At 43.0% G+C, this 22,921-nt stretch overlaps 1 pseudogene; it reads left to right on the forward strand.

Moving 5' to 3' along the window:
• The window catches only part of LOC119378228 (WD repeat-containing protein 7-like), a 98,036-nt pseudogene that overhangs the window by 8,227 nt on the left and 66,888 nt on the right, over nt 1–22,921 (forward strand).

A 22,921-nucleotide genomic window follows, 5' to 3' on the forward strand; every position in this document is an offset into this window, starting at 1 on the left:
CTGGTCTTATGTTCTTTGCGTCTGTTTAATTTTGCGCTACAATGACTTCATCAAGTATAGACCAACTAGCCTAAGAAAAAAGTTATTTTGCTAGTTGTTCATTCTGAATTACAAGCTCTTCCTCTTACAGTCCCACGCTTTCTGGAGGTGAAACCTCGTATCTGTTCTGCAACGGCTACTACGCGATGTCGTCGTCCTCACACCATGACGTTGACTGTGGCCTTCGAGCTGGTGTCGCGCATTTCTTCAGACTGGATCAGTGCCATGCACGTTATTAGAACACCTACACGAAATGGTGAGTCCATTCCACGTTTTTACATTTTTTTACTGTGGGACGTCAGTTTTACTCTTTCGTTGAGTGGAGAAACAAATGGATGAATAATGATTGACCTGGCACGTGGGCTTGTTTCTTTTTGTTTTCTGTTTCTTTGCACATATATGTATAAGCATCTCGCAATAAACGTTCAGTTCAAGTAAAGCTTGTTCTCTTTGTATCTTTCCTTGGTAAAGTATTGTGCTACCTATTAATGATGGAGAAAAGTAGTTGAAGCTTTCAAGGTGTCTCTTTGTTGACGAGAAAATTTTGAAATATTAGTGGAAAAACTGACAAGCATCAAATTTTACACCCTAACCATGATGCCTGTAACGAAACACTGGGATGAGAGCCAGACCTGAATGTCTGGCTCAGTCGATGGTATGGCAGCAACTGAGTGATTCAATGCCCGTGGCTGATGCTTGTGCTCCGTGTCCTTCATTCTCTTTATTGTAACACACTCCCACGGCCAATAAACTACGAGGATCTGCCCGCTTCAAGAAGGGAAACTTCCTGGATAGGACGCTCGATTACAGAAGCGGACGCTAGCCTCAGGCGACACGCTCAAACGCCCTTGTCAGGACCAGGAAGCAGTTCGGTCACTCGAGCCAGCTTCCACAGTATAGGAGCTGATTCACCATTGTGCACCAGGACCACATCACAGACTTATGTTCGTGGTGAAGGCTGGTGTGCCACTTTGTGGGCGCAAGAGCAACGAGTACTTCCTTGTCCGATGTGCAGAGATGATCTTTTAAGGCTTGTCAGTGCATGATTCGATGTCGTGGATCGATGCCTGCTGGTTGAACAAGCCTAGCTCTTGAGGCAAGCACACTTCACTTTTGCCAAGTAAGAAATGAGACGGCATGAGTTGCACAGTTCATCGGGATCTGCTGATAAATGAGTTAAGGATCGCTGTCGATGTTTGCCTCTACCTTGCACAGACTAGTTGTTATGTCTTGGAAGGGTAGGCGACTGCGACCTAGTGCCTGCTGTAATGTGTCTTGTGATGCAAGCGATTCATTTCTACCTCAGCGGTATTCGACAAGAGATGAAATGCCAAAAAGCGGTGACAAAGCTGGTAGTGGTCATGTTGGTTGTCATCTTGAGATGAAGAGTACGTGTTACAGTGCATCGAAAAATGGCAATGTGAGCTTTGGAGTGAATCTGCTGTGCTGAATGACAATAAAGCGGTCTGCAGAAGCCAACTCCGACAACTGTAGACAGACTAGCTATAAGGAAAAATTGTGAGGTGTTATCCGGCAGTGATGGAAGGTGTTGCCACTGGCAGTTGAGCTTGGGCAGAGAGTGGTTTTTCTTGCGTGGTAAGTGGTCCATTCTTCCTACCAAGTCTTCAGGACTTCGCGGCCATGTTACTTTCAATCTTTAGCTTCTTGTTCTGAGGTTCGGTGGGCTTGCTTTGGTTCACTGCCAGTTTTTACCCATTATTTTGTCAATGTTGATTCATTTTCTTCAAAAGCAAATGTTTTCAGGTTGATGTTTTCTTATTTTTTTAATGCTCTGTTCTTTTTTGTTTTGTTTTTTTCATGAATGATTGAGAAGGTGTGCACGAAAATGCTTTTGAGATACAGCACTACGATCTTCGTGATCTATAGACAATCTCACACAATGAATCACTTTTGCAACTTTTGAGCAATAGTTTATGGTCATGGAGTAGACATGAAAATAGGCACATCATTTGAAAATCATTATCAAGTTGTTGCCACGTTGCGACACAAGCTAAAGGGAAATTTTTGTTTGGGAGTATAGTGGGCAAATTGAACATGCACTCTTTATATCTCTTCATACTGCGTCGTCTTTAAAAATATTATTCATGACTGTATTCGTCAAGAGGAATTGAGGCACCGTTCCATACAAGTCTGATGCCAACATGTTGCTAAGAAAAGAAACATATTTTAAGAAAATGTTCTAAGCACGTCTTCAAGCAACAGTTATGTCTTTCTGATCTCCATGGAAAGCAGCAGTGAAAATACTAGCACAGACGTTCTAGATTTTTTTCCTCTTAAATACTTTGTGCAGACGATGTCGTCGTAGCCATCTCCGCTTGTGGCATGGCCAAGGTATGGACCCTGTCGCCTGAGAATTACAAGGTTTGTTACAATCCATATCTTAATTCTTTAGCTATGATGGCCCTGAATAAAAAGAAAGTAAAGGCAGGGGACTTCCTCATACAAAACAACCAGCTCCTAAAAGCTTTAAGTAATGTTTCTGTTATTCAGAAAAGAAAACTGCATTACCCTGCATTACCTTGCTTATTTTCATAGTGCTCCTAAACTTATTTAATTCATTGTAAGCAAACTGTAATGTAGCATGTGTGGTACAACTAGTGGAGACTTATTCTAGGAAGCCATTTGACACTCTTGAAGATATGACTTTAAGTTTGCAAGCATACATATGTGATTGGATTTAATAAACATCCAGCAGACGTACACTTAAGATTATATCTTTGCTCCTTGAGAAATTTGACACAGGCTTGCTTGTGATCAGTAGTTTCTAAGAGAAGAAGGTCGCATGATCGACCGTGTACATGAAAGTTATACGGCAAAGTAGTCAGCGTCTAATTTTTGGACTCTCTAGGAACCATGAAATCATGTTTGAAAAATCGGCCGTTCTGAAAAAAAAAAACGGAATTCTTGCCTTTTACTTCGCTCAAGTTGTGAACTTGTCACAGCCACGTTCGAAATGCCTCTGAATAATGCATATGAACGGGCCTTGCAGGCAAGCTTGTGGTTACATGGCCACAACAGCTTGCATCTTGGTCGATTGATGAAGCAGTGCTGTGTATTTGCTTTGTACAGCTTGGCGAAGATGCTCCTCGTAGGGCCAATAAAAATTGATGGGGCGGTTTCCATAGCAGAACGAGTTGAATTAGTCGACCCTGACACCTGGTGGAGCATTAAGATGAGAAAACAAGTGTTGAATGCCTGTGTTTGCCTTTCATGACACATGGAACCGCAAGGCTGTTTTCAATGGCCACAGGCATTCTGTTTGATTTGTCACCTAATTCAAGTGCTCAAAGATGCATCGACTGTTATACCTTCTTGTCAATAGAGTAACTGATTATGTGTAACTAATTGCTCAAAAAAATATTGATTGAATAACAGTGAGCCTAACTGAGTAAGAAAAGTAATCGACAAATAACAGAATTGCCCAGAAATGTTCTTGATTAGAAGTAATCACTTACATGTAATTCGTTCCATACAAGTCTGCACTGGACCCATTTTGAATCTCTTGGAAGACCTCTAGCTGCTTGGTGTTTCATTCGCGTAATTATGACTTCTTTTTCGTAGGTATCGGCACTTGTTCTTATAACAGACAATGCTAGATATAATTCTGTTTGTGTTATAGATGAAATTGGAGCATTTTATTTGTGTGACTGCATGTTAATTCCGTCTTGTCAGCAGTCTTCCAGCCCGCTGTACGAGGGGGAGTCGATGACCCTCAAGTGCCTGAACGCCCTGTGCCTGGCATGCTGTGCCTACAACCAGCGCACCATACTCGTCGTGACGGCCAAGTGTTGGCATGTAAGAGCGTGGATTTTATTTCTCCGCTGGAATTCTCTCGGCTCTGTACCTGCACTTGTAGAAGTCACCTGTGGTGCTTTGCTGGGCACAAGAATTACCGAGAGGCCTAGAGTTAACCCTTGCCTTTAAATAGTTTGCGATGCCATGTATGCCCCATTTCAGCTTTCGCCATTCGCTGCCTTCAGCTAATTGGGCACTTGTGCATTCTAGAACTAATGCAAGCACCGCCAACTGGTGTAGAATGTGCCGTATTTTCTCGCTCATAACACACACGCAACTACAACTTGCGAAAATATTTGACGTCCCTGCATATTACCCACACATTTCAACCGTGCAAATTAATTTTACGCCTTGATAGAAATGATCGCACTGCAACTTTATTTGTTTCAGTCACCAAAGTCGTACTGCACACCAAAATTTGCGTATAACTCATACCCCACTTAGCTTCAAAATTTCTGTATTTTTTAGTGGGTTATATATAAGTTTGTTGGCTTTCGGGTTTCATATTTTGTTTTTAATTCGAGGAGTAAAAGTTGGGTGCTATTTTTCAAACTGATATTCAGGGAGAAATGGGTTTTTTTGGAGCATTTAAGAAATCTGGGTTTTTGAGGTTATTTACGAATAATTTAAGTCATGTATTTATGCAAATTAATGTGTAATAATGACAGTAAAGAGTTATGCACGCTTTGAGTTAGCGTGCCATACTCATTACTGTGTATAGGAGTTTACTGTGTATGGAGTTCACTTAAGCCAACAGGATTCAACATGGTTATCCTGAGGCAGGGTAGATAGGGCCTGTGCACCACAAGCTTTGAGCAGGGTAAAAGATAAATACATTTAAACCTGGGTATAGCGAAATTGACAAAGTTAAGAAAAAATTCATTATAAACAGGTTTTTGTTATATCCAGTTTCAGCACGAAAATTCTGAAAATAAATGCACAAATTAAACACAAGTTGAATTGAAGGCAGAGCTCACCCAAAACATTTATTTAGAAGCAGAAAACTGTGTATTTTGCTCTCTTGCTTGTTTGTGAAGGACGGCAATACTGAACGTTCATAGGACATCACTACAACGCTGCTCCATCATCGTCTAGCCATGGCCTCCGAGATTGGCTCCGGCAACATGACGGCATTGTTGCCGGAGCCAATTTCAAAGGCCACGGTCTCGTGAACCCACAGTGCGGCGCAAGACGGCAAAGCGCGTGACAACAGTGACGAGTCGACCTCCGAAGATCTGTCGTCACCGTGGTCGCGAACAGTTTCCACCAGCGCCTAATCTGACATCTCAGTAGTGACGACACAGTTGTCGGCATTAAAAAAAATTGCTAGAGCTGCACATCATCAGGGGCTGCTTCATGCGCGTGCAGTGAAACCGCACATGCGCATGGCATCGAAAACAAGCGAACTCCATATGCAGTGCGGCTCCACATATGCGGCGCGAACTCGAAGTGTAACGACACGAAGCAAGGTTTTTGTAGTGTTAGCTACACTTGCCTAGCCAGAGCCAATTTCGCGTGGAGGGTCATGAGCCGTGCTGCGCATGCGCGACGATCAGTGATGTCACACAGCTGGGTCACCGGAGTTGGCATCTCATGTGCTCTCCGACACCGCCACGTGCGGCTTGCCGCTGCTGGTCTGCACGTTCGGGAGGAGTAGCGTCATAGGCGCGGCAGACACACTGGCACCGGCACGCGCGCAGACTCCGCCACAGCTGCGCGCGGCTCGCCGCTGCTGGTCTGCGCCGCATTCGAGAGAAGTGACTTCGTAGCCATAGACACACTGGCGCTGGTGCGCGCGCAGCTATTTGCCTTCGCTGTGCAGTCACCGTCTGACTGCGCTGGGGCCACTTGATAGCACCTCTGACTGGCGTTTGCAGGTGGGTAACGCATGGAGAAGGAGAGCGCAAATGCTGCTCGACGGCGCAGAAGAGCCGAGAAGCTTATCTCATCGGATCCCGAAGTAGTTGCCTGGTAATTAGCGGTTCAGCTTACGAAGAATGAACAGAAGAAGGCTAATAATCCTAGACAATCTGGAAAGCTAAGAATATTCAGCTGAACCTTTTTTAACGCTACGTATATCCTGGCATAGCCGAGCTAAGCCACTGCAAATTTTTTTAGTGGTGTCACTGGTGTTCACGTTAACGAAGTGCACTTCAGAGACTACTGCAACAACCGAAAGGTGGGGGTGCCAACGGAAAAGCCAATTTTAGGGGTGTGAGAATATCGAAATTTTGAATATTTTTCGAATAGTGTTTGCTATTCGATTCGATTCGCTCTGGAATTTTACTATTCGAACTATTCGAACTTCCCAAAAACAAATACAGTCAACGTCCTATATAAAGTGCTCCTTCAAATTTTTAATATGCTTGACCTCATTACACTCTCGTATTGCGGAAAAGCTGCCTTTCAAGCTCCGTTACGGTCGAACTTTGCCAAGACACAGTCAACGTCCGATTGAAAGTGGTCCCTAGATTATCAATATGCTTCACCTCATCACACCCGGTATTGCGGCAAAGCTGCCTTTCAAGCTCCGCTACGGTTGAACTTTGCAAAGAGACAGTCAACGTCCGATTAAAAGTAGTCCCTAGATTGTCAATATGCTTCACCTCATCACACTCCGGTATTGCGGTAAAGCTTCTTTTCAAGCTCCTTTACGGTCGAATTGTGCCAAGACACAGTCAACGTCCGATTGAAAGTGGTCCCTAGATTTTTAATATGCTTCACTTCATTCATTACACCCCGGTATTGCGGCAAAGCTGCCTTTCAAGCTCCGTTACGGTCGAACTTTTCCAAGACACAGTCAACGTCCGATTGAAAGTGGTCCTTAGATTTCATTATGCTTCACCTCATCCCACCCCGTATTGCGGCAAAGCTGCCTTTCAAGCTCCGCTACGGTTGAAATTGTATTATCTCAAGAAAACGCTGGTTCCAACATGGAGATGAAAGATGTGGCAGAGTTGGGGGCTCAATTAATGCTGTTTTGGCCTGAAATTTGGGCAGGAAGTCCGAAAAATCGGAAGCCGAAGCTTTTGAGCATCCAAAATTTCAGATGTTCTTATATATCGACGTCTACGAGGCAGATATGGAACTCCGGACTTGAAGGGAGTGCACCTTCCGCCACATCAGTTGGGCTTCTACAGAAGTTGAAAGAGGAGAGAGGCTGAGGTAATGGATCTTTGCCTATCACTGTAAAGTGTTTGGGAACACTTTGGTTGCACCAAATCATGTACATGAATAGAATTCGGCCTCTACATTGCCTCATTGATAAGACAAACTATGAAACACAACCCTGCCTGTGCTTCATCAACTTAGCGAAAAGAAACACTTTCATGTTGCTATCTCATAAGAAGATACTTAGGAATCCTCTCTAACTTTTTTTCTGCAATTTCGCTTCGAAGTATTCGAAACAATTCTAGAAATATTCGAGAAATATCCGAAAAATATTCGATTCGATTCGCACTCACACTTCAATATTCGAATTCGCTTCGCGCCCAAAATTTTGCTATTTCACAGCTCTAGCCAATTTCTTTCTTTCTTTTTTGTTTTAAAGAAAGCCGGCGCGGTTAGTGTGGCAGCACCCACGAGCTACTGGATGAGGTTTGAAGGGAGGGAGGGGGGGGGGCACCCGCAGCGGCACCTGCCTGCTCGCCTCGCGCACATCCGCACGCACAAACGAGCATTCGCCCTCACCTTGCAGTCAGGCTGGGCTTCAAGCGTGCCATGCGCAACGCCAACGCTTTGCGTTCTCTTGGCGGGGTAACGCAGAAGATGCATGCGGCTTCTACTCGTGCCAAAATGACAAAATGCGGGACAAAATCCCTAGGCTGTCGGCGGTGAGAATTCATTATATCAAGGGTGTCTCCCGCTGCCACTTTGTTACATAGAGGTCGCAAATACATGTGCTTCTATGGAGGAACGGCGGGGAATAGAAAAACTTCGTAATATCGAAGAATTCGTTGCATGGATGTTGTCACTGTCACTAAAGTGGCCCACGACAGTAATTTGGTACAACCTCGCTAACTTTTACGCCCCGTTAAAATGTAGTACTTAGTTACTATAAGGATTGTGTTATAAATAATTGCACACTCAGTTGCCGTGCAGCTCATATGAGCTGTCTGTTGAACTTGTAACGAAGACCTGTGCATGAACCAGTGAAGGTGTTTTGTGTCCAGAATTTCTTCTGTAAGAGCGTTACATGCCCTGCTGTTTAACATAAATAAAGGTTTCAACTACATAACCGCCTACTGGCATCACAAAGAAAAGCTCAGATGTTCTAGTGCTGTCGTGTATCATACTCTTGTACAGATTAATAAGCTTTGTACCGTAGGTAGGCCCAATAAAATGTGTGGAATGCACCCAGTCGCAATAATTTTTCTTTTTTGGGAGAGAGGATAGTAGGCCTAAAAGATAAGCAGGCATACCCTGCTATTACTGTACTAATACAAGAATTATCATACAGTAACAGTCTCACTTGTTATATGGTTTAAAAATGTTTGATGCTATAGCTTTGATCCAAATCAGTCTACAACTTTCATTCTTGTAGCCCTTCAGAAATTCATCATTAGACATAACTTTGATATGCCAGTCCTCTTTAAAAAGAATAGCGTTTCATTGAGATTCCACTTTCAAACTAGGCCAGTTTTAAAAAATGCATATTATGTATATACTAAAAACTACTTGTTGGGTGGGAAAATCATTGCATCTTTGAAATGTTCTTTCCATGCTTAACAAATGCATAAGGCAAACATGTTTTTAAAAAGTGTGTGCCTTTCTAATGGCATTTCATGAATATAATTGCATGCTATAAGTGTGGAGGGCATGGAAGCACCACTGACCACGTTGTTGACCTCTTCTCTGTCTGGTCAGATCTACGACGCGTACGACTTGCACTGCTTTGCTCGACGGACAACCGACGGCGAGCGATGGATGGGTGGGGACTTCATCTCTGCTGACCGTGTGTGTGTGGAGTGACAAGGGTCGGGGTTACCTCTATCAACTGCCAGCCAAGTGAGTTTCACTCTGACTGACTGACTGATGATTGATTGATTGATTGATTGATTGATTGATTGATTGATTGATTGATTGATGATTTGGGGTTTTACGTGTTAAAACCGTGATTAATTATGATTCACATTGCAGTGGAGGACTACAGAATAATTTTGACCATGTAGGGTTCTTCAATGTGCACCTAAATCTAAGTACACAGGTGTCCTTGCATTTTGTCCCTGTCTAAATGCAGCGACTGCACACTGGAATCGAAACACATGTGTTCAAGCTTAGCAATGCAAAGGATTCACTTCGATGTACTGCAGTTGTTGTCTAAGCATGCCCTAATCTCTGGATATACAGCTATACTTTTATGTGTTAGTGGACAGCTGTCGTGTTACGTCTTGTATTGTTTCCAACCTATACAGCAGAGATTGACAGCTCTCAGGAGGCAGCAGACAGAAAAACAATGCAGTAAAATGGCAGAAAATTGGGCAAGTTGATACAAATTAGGCAGAAAAAAGATAATGTAACTAACGTGTACGGACCAACGAACTCGCAGTGGTGAGCACTGACTCACAATCCTATAATGCCCTTCACAACCCCTGGGTTCTGCGAAACCTAGTTTAGGAACCCCTGAGCATTCATTTCATTAAACAGCAACTGGTTTGTCAGTCCTTGATGTGATGGGCTAAATAGGATGAAGCATTTATTTCGTGCATATACTTGCACTCCCTTATGTGCATATATCACTTTGGTCTGCCTGTAAATACAGATTACTTTTCTGTTTATAGAGCAGATGACACAGACTGGTCACCTAGACCAAGGACACTGACCAAGAAGCTGTGCAGATGTGTTAGTGTGAAAGTTTCTGATATGATTAAGGCATGAAATACTTAAGTTATGGTACTTGGATAAGAGACACCATTCCTTGGAAATTGCAGGTTACACAGAGCACTAGCCTCCACACTCATGCATTCTGCCACCAGTCATTTGTTATGACATAATTTTAGCAGTCGTATGACCTGAAATAAAATTTCAGAGGGTTTACATTTTTATTAGTACACTTTTTATTGAAAATTCTCACTTGTAATTGCATTTCAGTTTACCCTGAATGCCATGGGTTAACAGTGCTGAGGTGTGCAATTCAGTATTATTCAGAGAAGCTGTGTACATATACTCTGTTCCAGAAGTTCCGTGCAGCAGAGCCAAGGCTACATGACCTTGAGCGCAGGTGTTGCGAAGCGAGATGTAGTGCCCCATATACGTAGCCCGTTGTTTGTCCTCATGACTTTTGCAAGCGGTCTCGTCGGAAGATTTTTATTGAAGGCTTCTCTGCGTGTTGTAGCTGTGATTTGTATGACGACTTTGTCGCATTTTCTGTATAAAACAATTTTTGTGGCTCCATGATACTGAAGAAAGAGTTCTTGCTTGTACGTGTTGTAACATGCAAATGACGAAAGAAATAACGCTGTTGTGGCTCGTATGTTATGTTTTTACTTATAAAGTACGAAGGAATGGTACGACACTGTCTAAACTTTTATGAGTAGTCCACAGCCCGAGCGTCCACAGCGCCGCGGAGGACCCAGTCTGGGTTGTGATTAGTCCGCGGTGGCAGATTTGGTCACTCCTTAGTCAAAATGGCGGCGCCTGGTTCACCTGTGCGATATCGCTCCCGGATCAGCTTTTACCACAAGGGAGCGAAGCAGTTGGCTCTAAATGTGTTCGGGACAGTGCGTAAGGCGTATACGAAATCTGATGAAGCGTGGTGCTTCATATCAATTTGGCTAGTGCGGCGCTTTCCACCGAAACATGAGCCACTGAACCCTATCCCTCAAATGTCTACGTGCAAGTATCTCGAAGACGCGCGCTTTTACGGTGCCAAGGAGAATATTAACCGCTTTCACAATTACAGCTCATCTCACTGCGCAGTTGCACAGTGTCCCGAGATGCTCTTGCCGCTTTCGCTGCAGCGATCACGCTAGCAGACGACAGGGCGCGGAAGGATACACTTAGATGTGCTCGCCCTCCTGATTGGTGAGAAGTCCTGTAGCTTCCACAGTGCTGCACGGAACTTCTGGAACAGAGTATAGCTGTCAAGTTAGAGCTTTGCAGGAGCAAGTTGGGACATACCTTCTCTCTCACCTTCATGAATTATGTTTACTATGTAGTCTATACCTAGCCACGGGAACATACTTGAGCCTTTCTTTTTTTTATTTCTGTATGTTTCACTATTTCACTAGAACACAAACTTTCATGATTCTTCCCTAAGAAAATGCCTTTGTCATCAATGAAAATAATTTAGTTCGGGAACACATGAATGAAACACAAATTCTGCCATTCGTACAGAAATTTGTTCAGGACATTAACATCCAGGGTCGTTTTAGCATTTATGTTACTAGATGTTCATTTTTGAAACTGTGCACGTTTAATAGCTGTGGTAAATATACATTTCATCCCTCTGTTTGTGGCAGCAGCCACATTGACTATGAGCAAGAATATACCTCTTGTATTTCAGGTCTGGGCAACAGTCACTGCCCAATTTACGGGCAGTTCGTACCTCTGGTACATCCATTAAAATAATCTCATTAAATGATCAAATTTAGTGTTAACAACAGAATACCTTGGAGTGCAGTTGACTAGTGCGCCTCCGATGTTAACCTATAGTACAATAACATGATGTTAATCTCTGGAATTTAATGGTACAAGCCGTGTAACATGTGCAAAAGTGAGCTGTTGGGAGTGTAAAGCTGTGCGCCAATAAAAGTGGCTAGTACTCAGTGATTAGCATACGTTATGTGTCATAATGTGTCTGGCATTGCATGCTTGCTAACTGGAATTATTTTAACTGAGCCTTTTTGGTTGTTATGTGTACATGAACTAACCTGACTTTACCAAATCAATGTGTGAGCTAGTTAATAACCCATTGTGAAGAAAACAGTGCAGCAGCGGACGGCAGACTAAAAAAGGGGGACAAAGCGAAGTGCTGACTTTCAACAGAGAGTTTATTAGAAATAGCACGCACATACATAAAATACTCGAACATATGTGCATGAACAATCTCTCACATCACAACGTTGTTATTAAGGCTATAGGAGTGCTCAAAACAGTGCAAAAAGGCTCTTACAAATTTTTTTTTTTTTTTTCATTTCGGGCTCTATTTTAAAAAGCTTTGCCAACAACCTTGCGATGCAATGGATTGTTTGCACATGTGTGTGTGCACGCGCACCATATCTAATAAAATCTGAGTTGAAAGTTGGCACCCGTCTTCGACACCATCTTTAGTCAATTGTCCACTTCTGTGTCGCTTTTGCCACAATTGACTTTACTGGTGTGTATACTGTACTTGTTCCACATCAGTACAGTGCCGATTGCAAATGTTCGCAGTAGCATCAAACTTAATGTTCTAACAAGTTCTCGTGGGAGTATGATTTTATGCAGTAATAAAAAGTTTTTAATCCATGGAGTAGTGATGCCTGCAGCACCTCTACTCACATGACTGTGCTAGCTGATGTCAAGCTGTGGGCAAGTGCGATCGACACGGTGCCCTTTCATACATTTTCATTAAACTCCCTTCAAAACAAACTTCCCTAATGCAAATCGTTTGCGACAGCTCAGAGACTTGCAGTGCATTCGGTTGAACTTTCTTTAACCCCTTTTTGTGCCTTCTTATTATTCTAAATTCTGACAAGATATCACCAATCATTATTACCGGGGAATAGTTTACGTAGAACCTTGGGACAGTAATCTAAGTGTTTAGTTATGCAAAATTTCAAATATTTATTACAAAACTTAATGTTACGAGAATGCATGTAACTAAAAGTATTATCAGTGAAAAAACTTGTATTAAGAAACTGAAATGTGTTGTGTAATTTGCTTACCGGTAATGAGCAGATGAACCCAGCTTAGAATCGCATGGAAGGGGTATAGGACAGATTTCCAAAGCCTCTTTGTCCTGTTTTCGAAGGGTGTCTTGAATAAGTGCTTGAGAACAGTGAAAAACACTTTTGTGAAATGTGCCGTTCAAGTCATGTGCTGTCTCTCCAGCCTGAGGTTATGTCTAGCCTTCGGTTGACCATTGGTTGACCATTGGTTGAACATTGTGCCGAACGGTGTTGCTCACTCACCAAGAACAGAAAACAAATTCAACCCTGTCTTGTTCCTTTCTCCGAACAGCAAACTGAAGGGAAAAGCAATTAGGTTGGTATACCAACACCGCCCCCATCACCCCTGCACCTTGGCTTTTGCCACCTTGCATCAAAAACATGCAGCGCATGCGCACAATGTTTTGCACGACTCCATCGCGCTATGCTCATTAGTCGCTGCAAACTTGCACCCCACCCTCCTTACTGGTCACATGATGTGTCATGGCCGATGTTCACAAAGAAATGTCCTGCACTTCTGCCTGAAGAATGGCTTACCTATTCAATGCCAGGCATGAATTTTGTAGTGTTTTTTGTCTTTAGCTGGATTCACATGATGGATGGAATCGTGATTTGGGATCGCATGCCACTTGTCACACTTTCCTTATTCCTCGCAAAGTAATCCATGGTGCAGACAGAAGCCAAAGTGGTGCAGAGATTATCAGCAGTAAATACTAAAATACTGATAGTGAAACGCCCCAGTCTGGCAACACCTTCTTCAATCCTGTTACGACTAGAAAGCTGTGATCGGGCAACTACTCACCAGAGAATTGAGTCGCTTGTTGAGTTGACACATGTGCAACAGGAAACACGTGACTGATGCCATTAGCTGGGTGGTTTCTTGTAGAACAGCACACTGCTCCAACATACCTTTAGTTTGTTAGTTTGTCCACACTACAATCAGTTTTTAAAGCTAAGCTTTCTCGGCCTCTTGCTGCAGCTAGAGGTGTCTAGGTGTGATCTTTTGAGTGTCAAAATGCTGCAATCTCCCAACTCATTTAATTTCTACCACAAAATTGTTGCAACATAGATAATGCAGAAAGAGAAACTATGTGTGTGATAATTGGTTTTGAGCCAGTTCCCCAACATAAAAATTTGACACTCTAACCATTATGCCACAAACACATGCAAGGCAGAATAAAATGCCCTTACGAATTTTCCCCATGTAAGGCAGTGCTTTGAAATGCTCAGTGCATCAGCTGCTTCACATTGCATAAATTAACTTCCAAGAAAAGTAAGTGCGTGCACCTTCTAGCTGACAATGGAGGTAGAAGTCACAAGACACGTTCATTGCCAAAATTTTCTGTATGTCTTTCGTCATACCGTACAAAGTAGATTATGTTGTGCCTTGCACTTCAGCATGTCTTAATTCTGAATAAAACAGCACTGCAAGGTCAACTGGGGGACTGAGGGACGTGTTTCTAAAAAGCGCTGTGCATCTCTTGTCGTAATGCGCCATTTTGCCTAGCTGGCTTATCAAATCTTCATGTACACCAATTCCCACAGTGCATTGTATTTGCATACTTTATCCCTCGGTCATACGAATGCTAGCCACAAAGTGATCCAACATGGATCATATGCCTTGTGGCTCGTGCATCTTTGGTTACATCCATCATCTGAATCCAGTGTAGTATCATAATGTAGCATTGCAAGGAAAGGAAACGCAGTTGAAAGAGGGACAGGACTAGGTTGTAGTGTGGCAAGGAGAATGGGATTAAGTATTAATGTGCAAAGGTTACGAAATTCCACAGGCTTGCTGACACAGCATTCAAGGATGAGTGAACAATTGCTCCAAGAAGCACTTTGTCTGCAGTGATGATGTATGGTGGCGTAATGTAACCCAAAGCATTCTGTCTGTGCATCTTCTCTAAAAATGGGAGTCAGTAACACTTACAAAAACAAGCTAGTCCAAAAAGCATTTGTTATTTTGATTGTTTTCGTCATCAACTTCTACAAGGGTAAAAACGTACAGCATAAGTATAGAGATTGATGGCGGTTCGTTTGAGTAAGCACATATTTATTTAAGAATAAAGATCCTTGAGAATGGAGTGCAGCAACTAGAACCTAATTTGGCAAACTTTTGTATACTTATTACAGTAATCAGGACGTTAATACTCACTCTTGCATTCTGTGGCAGGCTTTGACCATAGAAGCTTTCCATTGCTACGTCTTTTTACTTTCAGCACCAAAGCCGTACTTGTCACATTGTTAAGAACAGAAAATTTTCTGACCCTTATGTAAATAGAAATGCCTTTGATGTAGCATGGATGTTCTCGCAAGTTTCATGCTAATGCACATGCAAAGCAGCAAGCTTTTAGTTTCTGTACATTGTAGTTTGTATGCGTGTGCTGAGCATGTTTGCTTTTCCTTTTAGTTCGTATCGTGCCAGTACAGCTGTGCCATTGATGTACTTCAATCTGTTTGGTAACAGATGCCAGTAATTCTACTGCAGATTATTGGTGCGCTGGCTTAGTCCATTCTAATCCGTGCATGCGCATTTAATTGTCTATTTTTGCTGTACTTCTTTTTAAACAACCTCGAACCACGAAATTAGCTGTTGACACTCTTGCCAATAAATTATTTTTGGCCAGTTCTCCTAATTTTAAGTAGTCAGGCAGGTTGTTGGTATGGTAGTATTGTTCTCGGTGCATGACAAATGTCTTGTGCTTAGAATGCAGCTTAAAAAAAAAGATGTTATTTTCGTGGTTTGAGGTCTGTTTATGTTAGCAAACTGTCTGAGGCTCAAGAGCCAAGAACACCACCACCTCGACTGTTGTAAATATATACAGTGTAGCGATCAGCTGCTGAAGCAACCAAAAAATGAGCTGTACACATATGATTACAAAATATAAAGCATTTCAGTCATCCAATCAGTGAATATTATTCATAATTCACTAGACATTTCTAAAGGCAGGCCCCTGGAACGTTTTCACAAGTCAAGTGAGAAGTCTTTCGATTCACCCTTTGCAGTCTGGAACCTTTACCCACCTCCCATCCATTCTGGTCCGAAACTTTAAAAAAAAGCAAAGCACAAGGTAATGAAGTTTACTACTTTTAGAGATGGCACATAATGCAGTGAGAAAACGCTCGCGTGACCTAAACCACAAAAGAGCTTGTCCACCAGTGCCTGCCAATGGACCACTGCAGCCATATTGTGTTGTTGGGAGGGGCCCAACAACGGACCGCTAAGGGTTAGAAAAAAATGATTACATCTTGAATGAGCACTCGTTTGTGGAGGAACTCCAACAATTACAAGAGAAAACAAAACATTGTATGTGGTGCAGGTGCAAAAACCGGTAATGAAGAAGTTTAAAGACTAAATTTACAAAGCAGTGGTAACTTATACAACAAGGTATACAAAGCAGGTCAAAATTATATATTTGAACTAGGGGTGTGCGAATATTCTAAATTTCGAATATTTTTATAGTGTTTGCTATTCGATTCGATCTGCACTGGAATTTTACTATTCGAACTATTCGAAATTCCCAAAAACAAATACAGTCAACGTCCGATCGAAAGTGACCCCTTCAAATTTTCAATATGCTTCACCTCATCACACCCTGATATTGCGGCAAAGCTGCCTTTCAAGCTCTGCTATGATCGCAAATGTATTAACTCAAGAAAACGCTGGTTCCAACATGGAGATGAAAGATGTGGCAGAGGTGGGGGCTCAATTAATGCTGTTTTGGACCTGAAATTTGGGCAGGAAGTCCGAAAAATTGGACGCCGAAGCTTTTTAGCATCCAAAATTTCAGATGTTCTTATATATCGACGTCTACAAGGCAGATTTGGAACTCCGGACTTGAAGGGAGCACACCTTGTCCGCCACATCAGTGGGCTTCCACGGGCTTCCACGGAAGTTGAAAGAGGAGGAGAGGCTGAGCAAATGGCATCCTTGCCTATCACGTGTAAAGCGTTGTCGTCAACACTTTGGTTGCACCAAATTATTGAATTCGGCCTCTACATTGCCTCATTCTTGATAAGACAACTATGAAACAATGTCCCACCAGTGCTTCAACATAGCGAAAAGAAACACTTTCATGTTGCTATCTCATACGAATATGCTTAGGAATCCTCTCTAATTTTTTTTCTGCAATTTTGCTTCGAAGTATTCGAAAAATATTCTAGAACTATTAGAGAAATATTTAAAAAATATTTTATTCGATTCGCACTCACACTTCAATATTCGAATTCGCTTCGCACGCAAAATTTTGCTATTCGCACAGCTCTAATTTGAACCAGTAATAACTTGCCAAACAAGTTACACATAGTCACTGAAAGCATTATTCTCAAATTCTACAATGTAAATGTTTGTTGAATAGCTAAAAAGGATGTAATTTAGTTCACTGCAAAGCTGAATTTTGTAGGTGCCATTGAGTGAAAGTAACTTACAGCAAACCATTTGCCAAAGACACAGCCATGCTTCTCTGCTTGCTGAACATTTGTTACAGTAGTCTTTGCCGCTTGTTGCTATGTGGCTGTCTTGCCAGGGCTTCGCCAACCAGTCTGGTGGTGAGTGTATCGGCTCGTGAGGCAATGACAACAGGCCGTGCTTAGCATGTGCCGACTAATTCACGCTGCAATTTCCCGTTCCTTGTGCTGCCTCAGTGCCATTGCCGACAGCAGAGAGTCCGTACGGGACCCAACTCCGAAGACAACGCTTTCCTCTTCTGTGTGCTTGCTGTTCCCAACGATGAGGCAAGTTTTCAGCATCATACCTTTGCTGTAAACGCCACCTAAAACAGTCTCTGGGACGGGAAGTCAATTTTGTTGCAGCGGTATTTTGTCGAGAACAAAGAAGCCACAAAAGAGCAATGGGAAGGCAGACAGTGCATTCTACAGCGCTCACGGATTGAAACCAGTCATCTAGTATAAAGACGGGTATTTCGCGATTGATCAAAATAATTGCGTCGTGTTGCTACAACTCTGGCCTCTAAGGGTAATGTTGGCTGTGATGTAGTGTTCAAGCTGCGCCAATATGATGTGAACTCAAGACAGCTGAGACGAAAGTATGTGTAATACTTAGCCCTAAATTGAAGTGTTTCAATCCGTGTGCACTGTACATTGCAAAAGTTGGCAAGACATGTACGGTTTAATGTCAATATAGGGCCAAACGTCCCTGCCATTTTGGCAACCATCTCAAGTGTATTAGAAAAAAATCATGCTGATTTATTACATTGAAAACAGCGAATTTCTAGGGTATTTCAAAGAGAAAAGTTTTTGATCACGTGGGAGCGTTCTGAATTTTGCAGAATGTCGTCTGAGTGATGATTGTTAGAAAATTTATTCAGGTGAAAACCTTAGATTCCTCATCAAACACAAAAATTGACCTTCATTGTCGACAGTGTCAGCACGAGTGATGCAAAAAATCATCATCACGTGATGGCTTCACCATATGACGTCATCGTGATGCCAGATATCACTAAAATTGTGACGTCATCACATGACATCGTCGTTCGCCTCCGATCGTTGCAGTGTCTCTGATCCTGGAGGCATTGCAAACTTTAGTTTCTTCGTCAGGCACTTCGCTATATAAATATATAGCAGCATTTCAAAAAATGTGATTTTGTTAGAACAAGATTCTTGGGTGCACATGGATTGCGTTATAGTTATATGGGTAAGCTCATTGTTGAGGCATTAACCCATATCTGTATCTGTAAGGAAGGCTGAGCTAGTTGGTATTGTAGAACAACGCAAGAGATGGACATGAACACAGGCTAGACAAACGATACGTCTGCTTAGCTGTTGATGCGTCTGTCTAAATTCGCTGAGACAGATAACGTATCGTCTGTCTAGCCTGTGTCCCTGACTATCTTTTGCGCTATTCTACAATGCACATCTGTACATTGCATAGGAAGTCTGAACGTGGCCTAATCAAGTTCCTAATGCTGTTTTGTCTACAGAGGCTTGTGTGCCCTCCCGCCATGGGATACTTCCTGGGCACGCGGGGCGGCTTTCACAAGGTGCTCCTGAGGGGAGACTCAAACGGTCGAGTTGTCCTGTGGAACGTTGTGGACGTGGCCGCTTCCGACGTAGCTCGCATGCGCCAAGAGGCAAATGCCGTTGTCCGTGAGTATTTGGGTGCCTTCCCTCTGGGCTCGTGTCACTGCATGCGGTGTATGTCAAACATGTATGATGTTGAAAACCTGTGCAAAGATGTACGAGTTGATGAGCATCCTGCTGGGTTCCTTACTCTAAATTAAACTGGGTGACATATTTTGGTTTTGCATCTGCAAATAATCTAGAATTTCTAGCCTTTCCCACGTGTATGCAAAGGCTGCTACATTTTGCATAGAGTCTCGAGATATCTTGCGAATGCAGCCTCTGTATTTATGGTGTAGTATGGTAAGGGACGCCACGATGACTGTCATTGCGATGACTAATTGTAGGTGGCACACAGCAATCAATGCGGCGGTGTAATTTGTGGCTCTGAATAACGGCTGTGAAAATGCTGGTTAATGAAAAAGCATTTTAGATAAGTTCTTTGAACATGAATTCGGGTGCATCAATGTCATCATCATCATCATCATCATCATCTGTCTACGCCCACTGCAGGGCAAAGGCCTCTCCCACGTTCCGCCAATCGACCCGGTCCTGTGCTTTCTGCTGCCACGTTATACCTACAAACTTCTTAATCGCATCTACCCGCCTAATTTTCTTTCTCCCCCTCACGCATTTGTCATCTCTTGGAATCCAGTCAGTTACCCTTAATGACCACCGGTTATCCTGCCGACGTGCTGCATGCCCGGCCCATCTCCATTTCATCTTCTTAGATTTCAACTATGATGTCCTTAACCCCGTTTGTTCCCTGACCCACTCTGCTCTCTTCCTGTCTCTTAAGGTACACGTGTGCCAAAAATACCTCTGTTAAAATTATCATGGACTGTATTTGTTGCATGACACAGTGTCTCCGTTAAGTCATAGTGCATTGTTGACTGATCACAGGAAAGCAACGAAATAACATAGAAACATGAAATCTTCACTAAATGATAGGCAAACTATCCAAGTTTCTGTAGTATGAAGTGCAAGGATGTGCGCACACAGGTGATGACAAAGTACCCAAACTGCACAGCAGTGGATCAGCCCATGTCCATGCTAGTCGAGATGTGGGCGGTAAAGAGGAAAGTTCAGTGTGTTCCTTGCCTTGCTAAATTCGAATCCACTACCAAAGTGCAACATGAATATCATTGTGCACACAACAAAGTGCCACCACGTAACGACATTAATGATTTAAAACGGAGAATCACAGACGTTTTTCACTCCGTTACACCAGATGTCCTTAACGGTGTGTGGGAAAAACCTTAATATCATTTAGATGTGTGTATGGCAGTAAATGGAGGCTACATTGAACTGTAGTGAACGGGTATGAAACTTGGAAGATTTTCCTTTTATTTGGTGAAGATTTCAGATTTCTGTCTTATTTCACTGGTTTGCTGTGACCAGTCAAAAGTGCACCATGGCTTTATGGAAACACTGTATGGTAACAGCCCCCTGCAAAGCCATTTTGTAGAGTGCTGTTGGAGGAAAGGGAGAAGTAGTCAGTTCCCATGCATCTCAATAAAGTGAGCTGGCTCCAGTGACACAACATCTTTTTTGCAGTGGTTTTTCACTTCCAGTAAACAATTAAGACCTTAAATGCTCTAGTGTGTTGTTTTAGAACTTCAACATAGTACTGCCAATCTTGAAGAAGATTTGGGGCCTTTGGTGGCCACACAGGTGTGGAATGGCAAAAAGGCTCTTGTGCAGACACCCTCGCGATATTTTTTTCCTCAGTGTGTCAGTAGTGTAACGATGCATCAAACTGCAGTCTACAAAAGCACACTTCACTTCTGTCCCCAGAAATGTCGTGCTTCGTGTACCTTGTTTCTGTGGCATTGCCTATCAGCAACACAGAAACATTAAGAAGAACAACCTGACAGGCAACAACTGCAGAAAACAACTTAAAGGGACTGTCTACCGTCCTTCATCGCTTTTCTGTTTTGTACCGCATTCGAAAGCATACCGTCTGAAGTGTCCAACCTTGCAGCGGTTTCTCTGGAAAGTGAGTAGAAATTTTAAAACAGAATTTTTCGATCTGCGTTCGGTCTTCTTCCATTGGTGTGAATATGCCCCACAACACTGGTTGGTGGACACGATGACGATTGTAGTGCCGGTAAAACTTAAAACCGAAAGCACATGTCATTTCTGTAGGATTTCTTTTATTGCGATAGCAATTATATGGACAGTCTCGGCTGGAAAATGTCCGTCCCTGTAGCCATCATGCACCGTATATGTATAAGTATGTATATATATAAAAGCCCCAAAGAAAAATAATTCAGAAAAATGCTTCTGAAGCGCGGAATCGAACCAGGGACCTCTTGCTCCGCAGCGAGTGGCGCTATCCACTACGCCACGAAATGCAGATCCTCCACGTAGCTAACGGCGAGCGTTATATACACACCCTTTACCGCTGGACGGACTCAGACACGGCAGGCGATAATAAGCATTTCTTCATTACCAGCAAGATGGCGCTAGCAGCACGACGGGCGCATTTAAAAGTCGTCGTCGAGCTCGCTCGCTTCTTATATTTGCGCAGCGAGAACATTGCCCTTCCGTTGTCTGCTCGCGCGGTTTTCTCGCGGTGAGGGGAAGAGGAATGTTTCACGCTTTCACCGTGATGTCCGCGCTCATGTTACCGAGCGTACGAAAGTCACTCGAGCTGAAGGGACGCCGCTAAACGAACAAACAGAAGATGAGCGCGAACTATCAAGTGTCACAGCTCGACAGTTGAAGCACGCTAGTTTCCTTCGCTGCTTCGGCCGCCTTTGCAACAGGAACGCTGTTCAAACTGAGAGTATCCATTGGCGAGCCTCACTTCGTATAGCATTAATTTCTTGCTATCGCATTCATTGCTTCGCCCTTGCGGCGAAACTGTGACTTTTTTTTTTTCTCTGAACACTAATGCAATGAATGTAACAGTCGTTTTAAGCGCACCATCAGTTAAATGAAGCCGTATTATACGATTACAGAACACTCGTTTTGCTATGATTGCAGTGTATGCGTTTATTTTAGCACTGCTGCCGCAATCTTCCCACACACGTTTCTGTAACGGTCTTGCAGGCAAACGATGTAACGAAACTCCTGTACTGATGTAGCGATTATAAATGCATGCCTTCACAGCGCAGCACGTGCGAGACATCCTAACGACAGTGCAGCGTAACGGCACAAACAGCGCGGGGTGTTGAAGCAGATGAACTCGAAAGCGGCGGCGGCGGCAGCGCCGCCAGGCGTCTTTTTGGGCGCGTGGGATAAAAAAATACAGCAAAAATTACTTTTTGACGCAATCGAAAGCTGTTTCAAGAGCGGAAAATACACTCTCAAGTTCTACATGTTTGTTTTTAAGCAAAATAAGTCCACCTGTGTGGATAGTCTGTCACCTATAGATTGCGGGAATTGCGACCACTTTGCCGTTGGGTGACGCTAGCGGTCATTCTTTCACGGTTTTCAACATCAGATTAAAATTATAATTCTTTTTTTATGGGACGAAAGCGCGCTCGTTGCCGCCGATGTGACGAACGATCTTCTCATTTTCACCACAATCAAAAAAATTTTTCCTAGCGGTAGACAGTCCCTTTAATTACGGACATTTGAATAATGAAAGTTGTTCACAATGAAACACCCATAAAAAGATTAAGGAAATTTTGAAATTGGCATAGAAAGGATTAAATTAGCTTTGCTTATTCAGCCCTGTCTGCTGCAAGTGGTTATAAATATAGGGCTAGCCAGGAGGAGCCTCCACACTGCAAACAGGGCACAACTTGGCTCTCTTTGCAAGTCTTTCTTTTTTTCTTTTCTCTTTAGAAATGGAGCCATTCCTGAGCCTGGCTTTGCAAGAGGCTTGGGACGAAATGAAGCCACCGCCTCCAGGCATTCTAGACAAAATGGTTGGTTCCTTCGTATCATCCATTCACGTACGCCTTTGGATGTAAGTTCATCTGACGGCCGATGCATGTTCCTGGCCATGCCCAAGACAGTAATCTGTGAAAACGGGATATCTGTAGATTGACTGTGTCATATGCTCAAAAGATAGTTTGTGACAGGTTTTTTCTTATGTGACAGACGGCACAGCATAGCTTATCAACTGCAGGTGCTAATCACATCTATTGTTTTCTGGCACG

This window comes from Rhipicephalus sanguineus, unplaced genomic scaffold, assembly GCF_013339695.2.
Source record: "Rhipicephalus sanguineus isolate Rsan-2018 unplaced genomic scaffold, BIME_Rsan_1.4 Seq742, whole genome shotgun sequence".
NCBI lineage: Eukaryota > Metazoa > Arthropoda > Arachnida > Ixodida > Ixodidae > Rhipicephalus > Rhipicephalus sanguineus.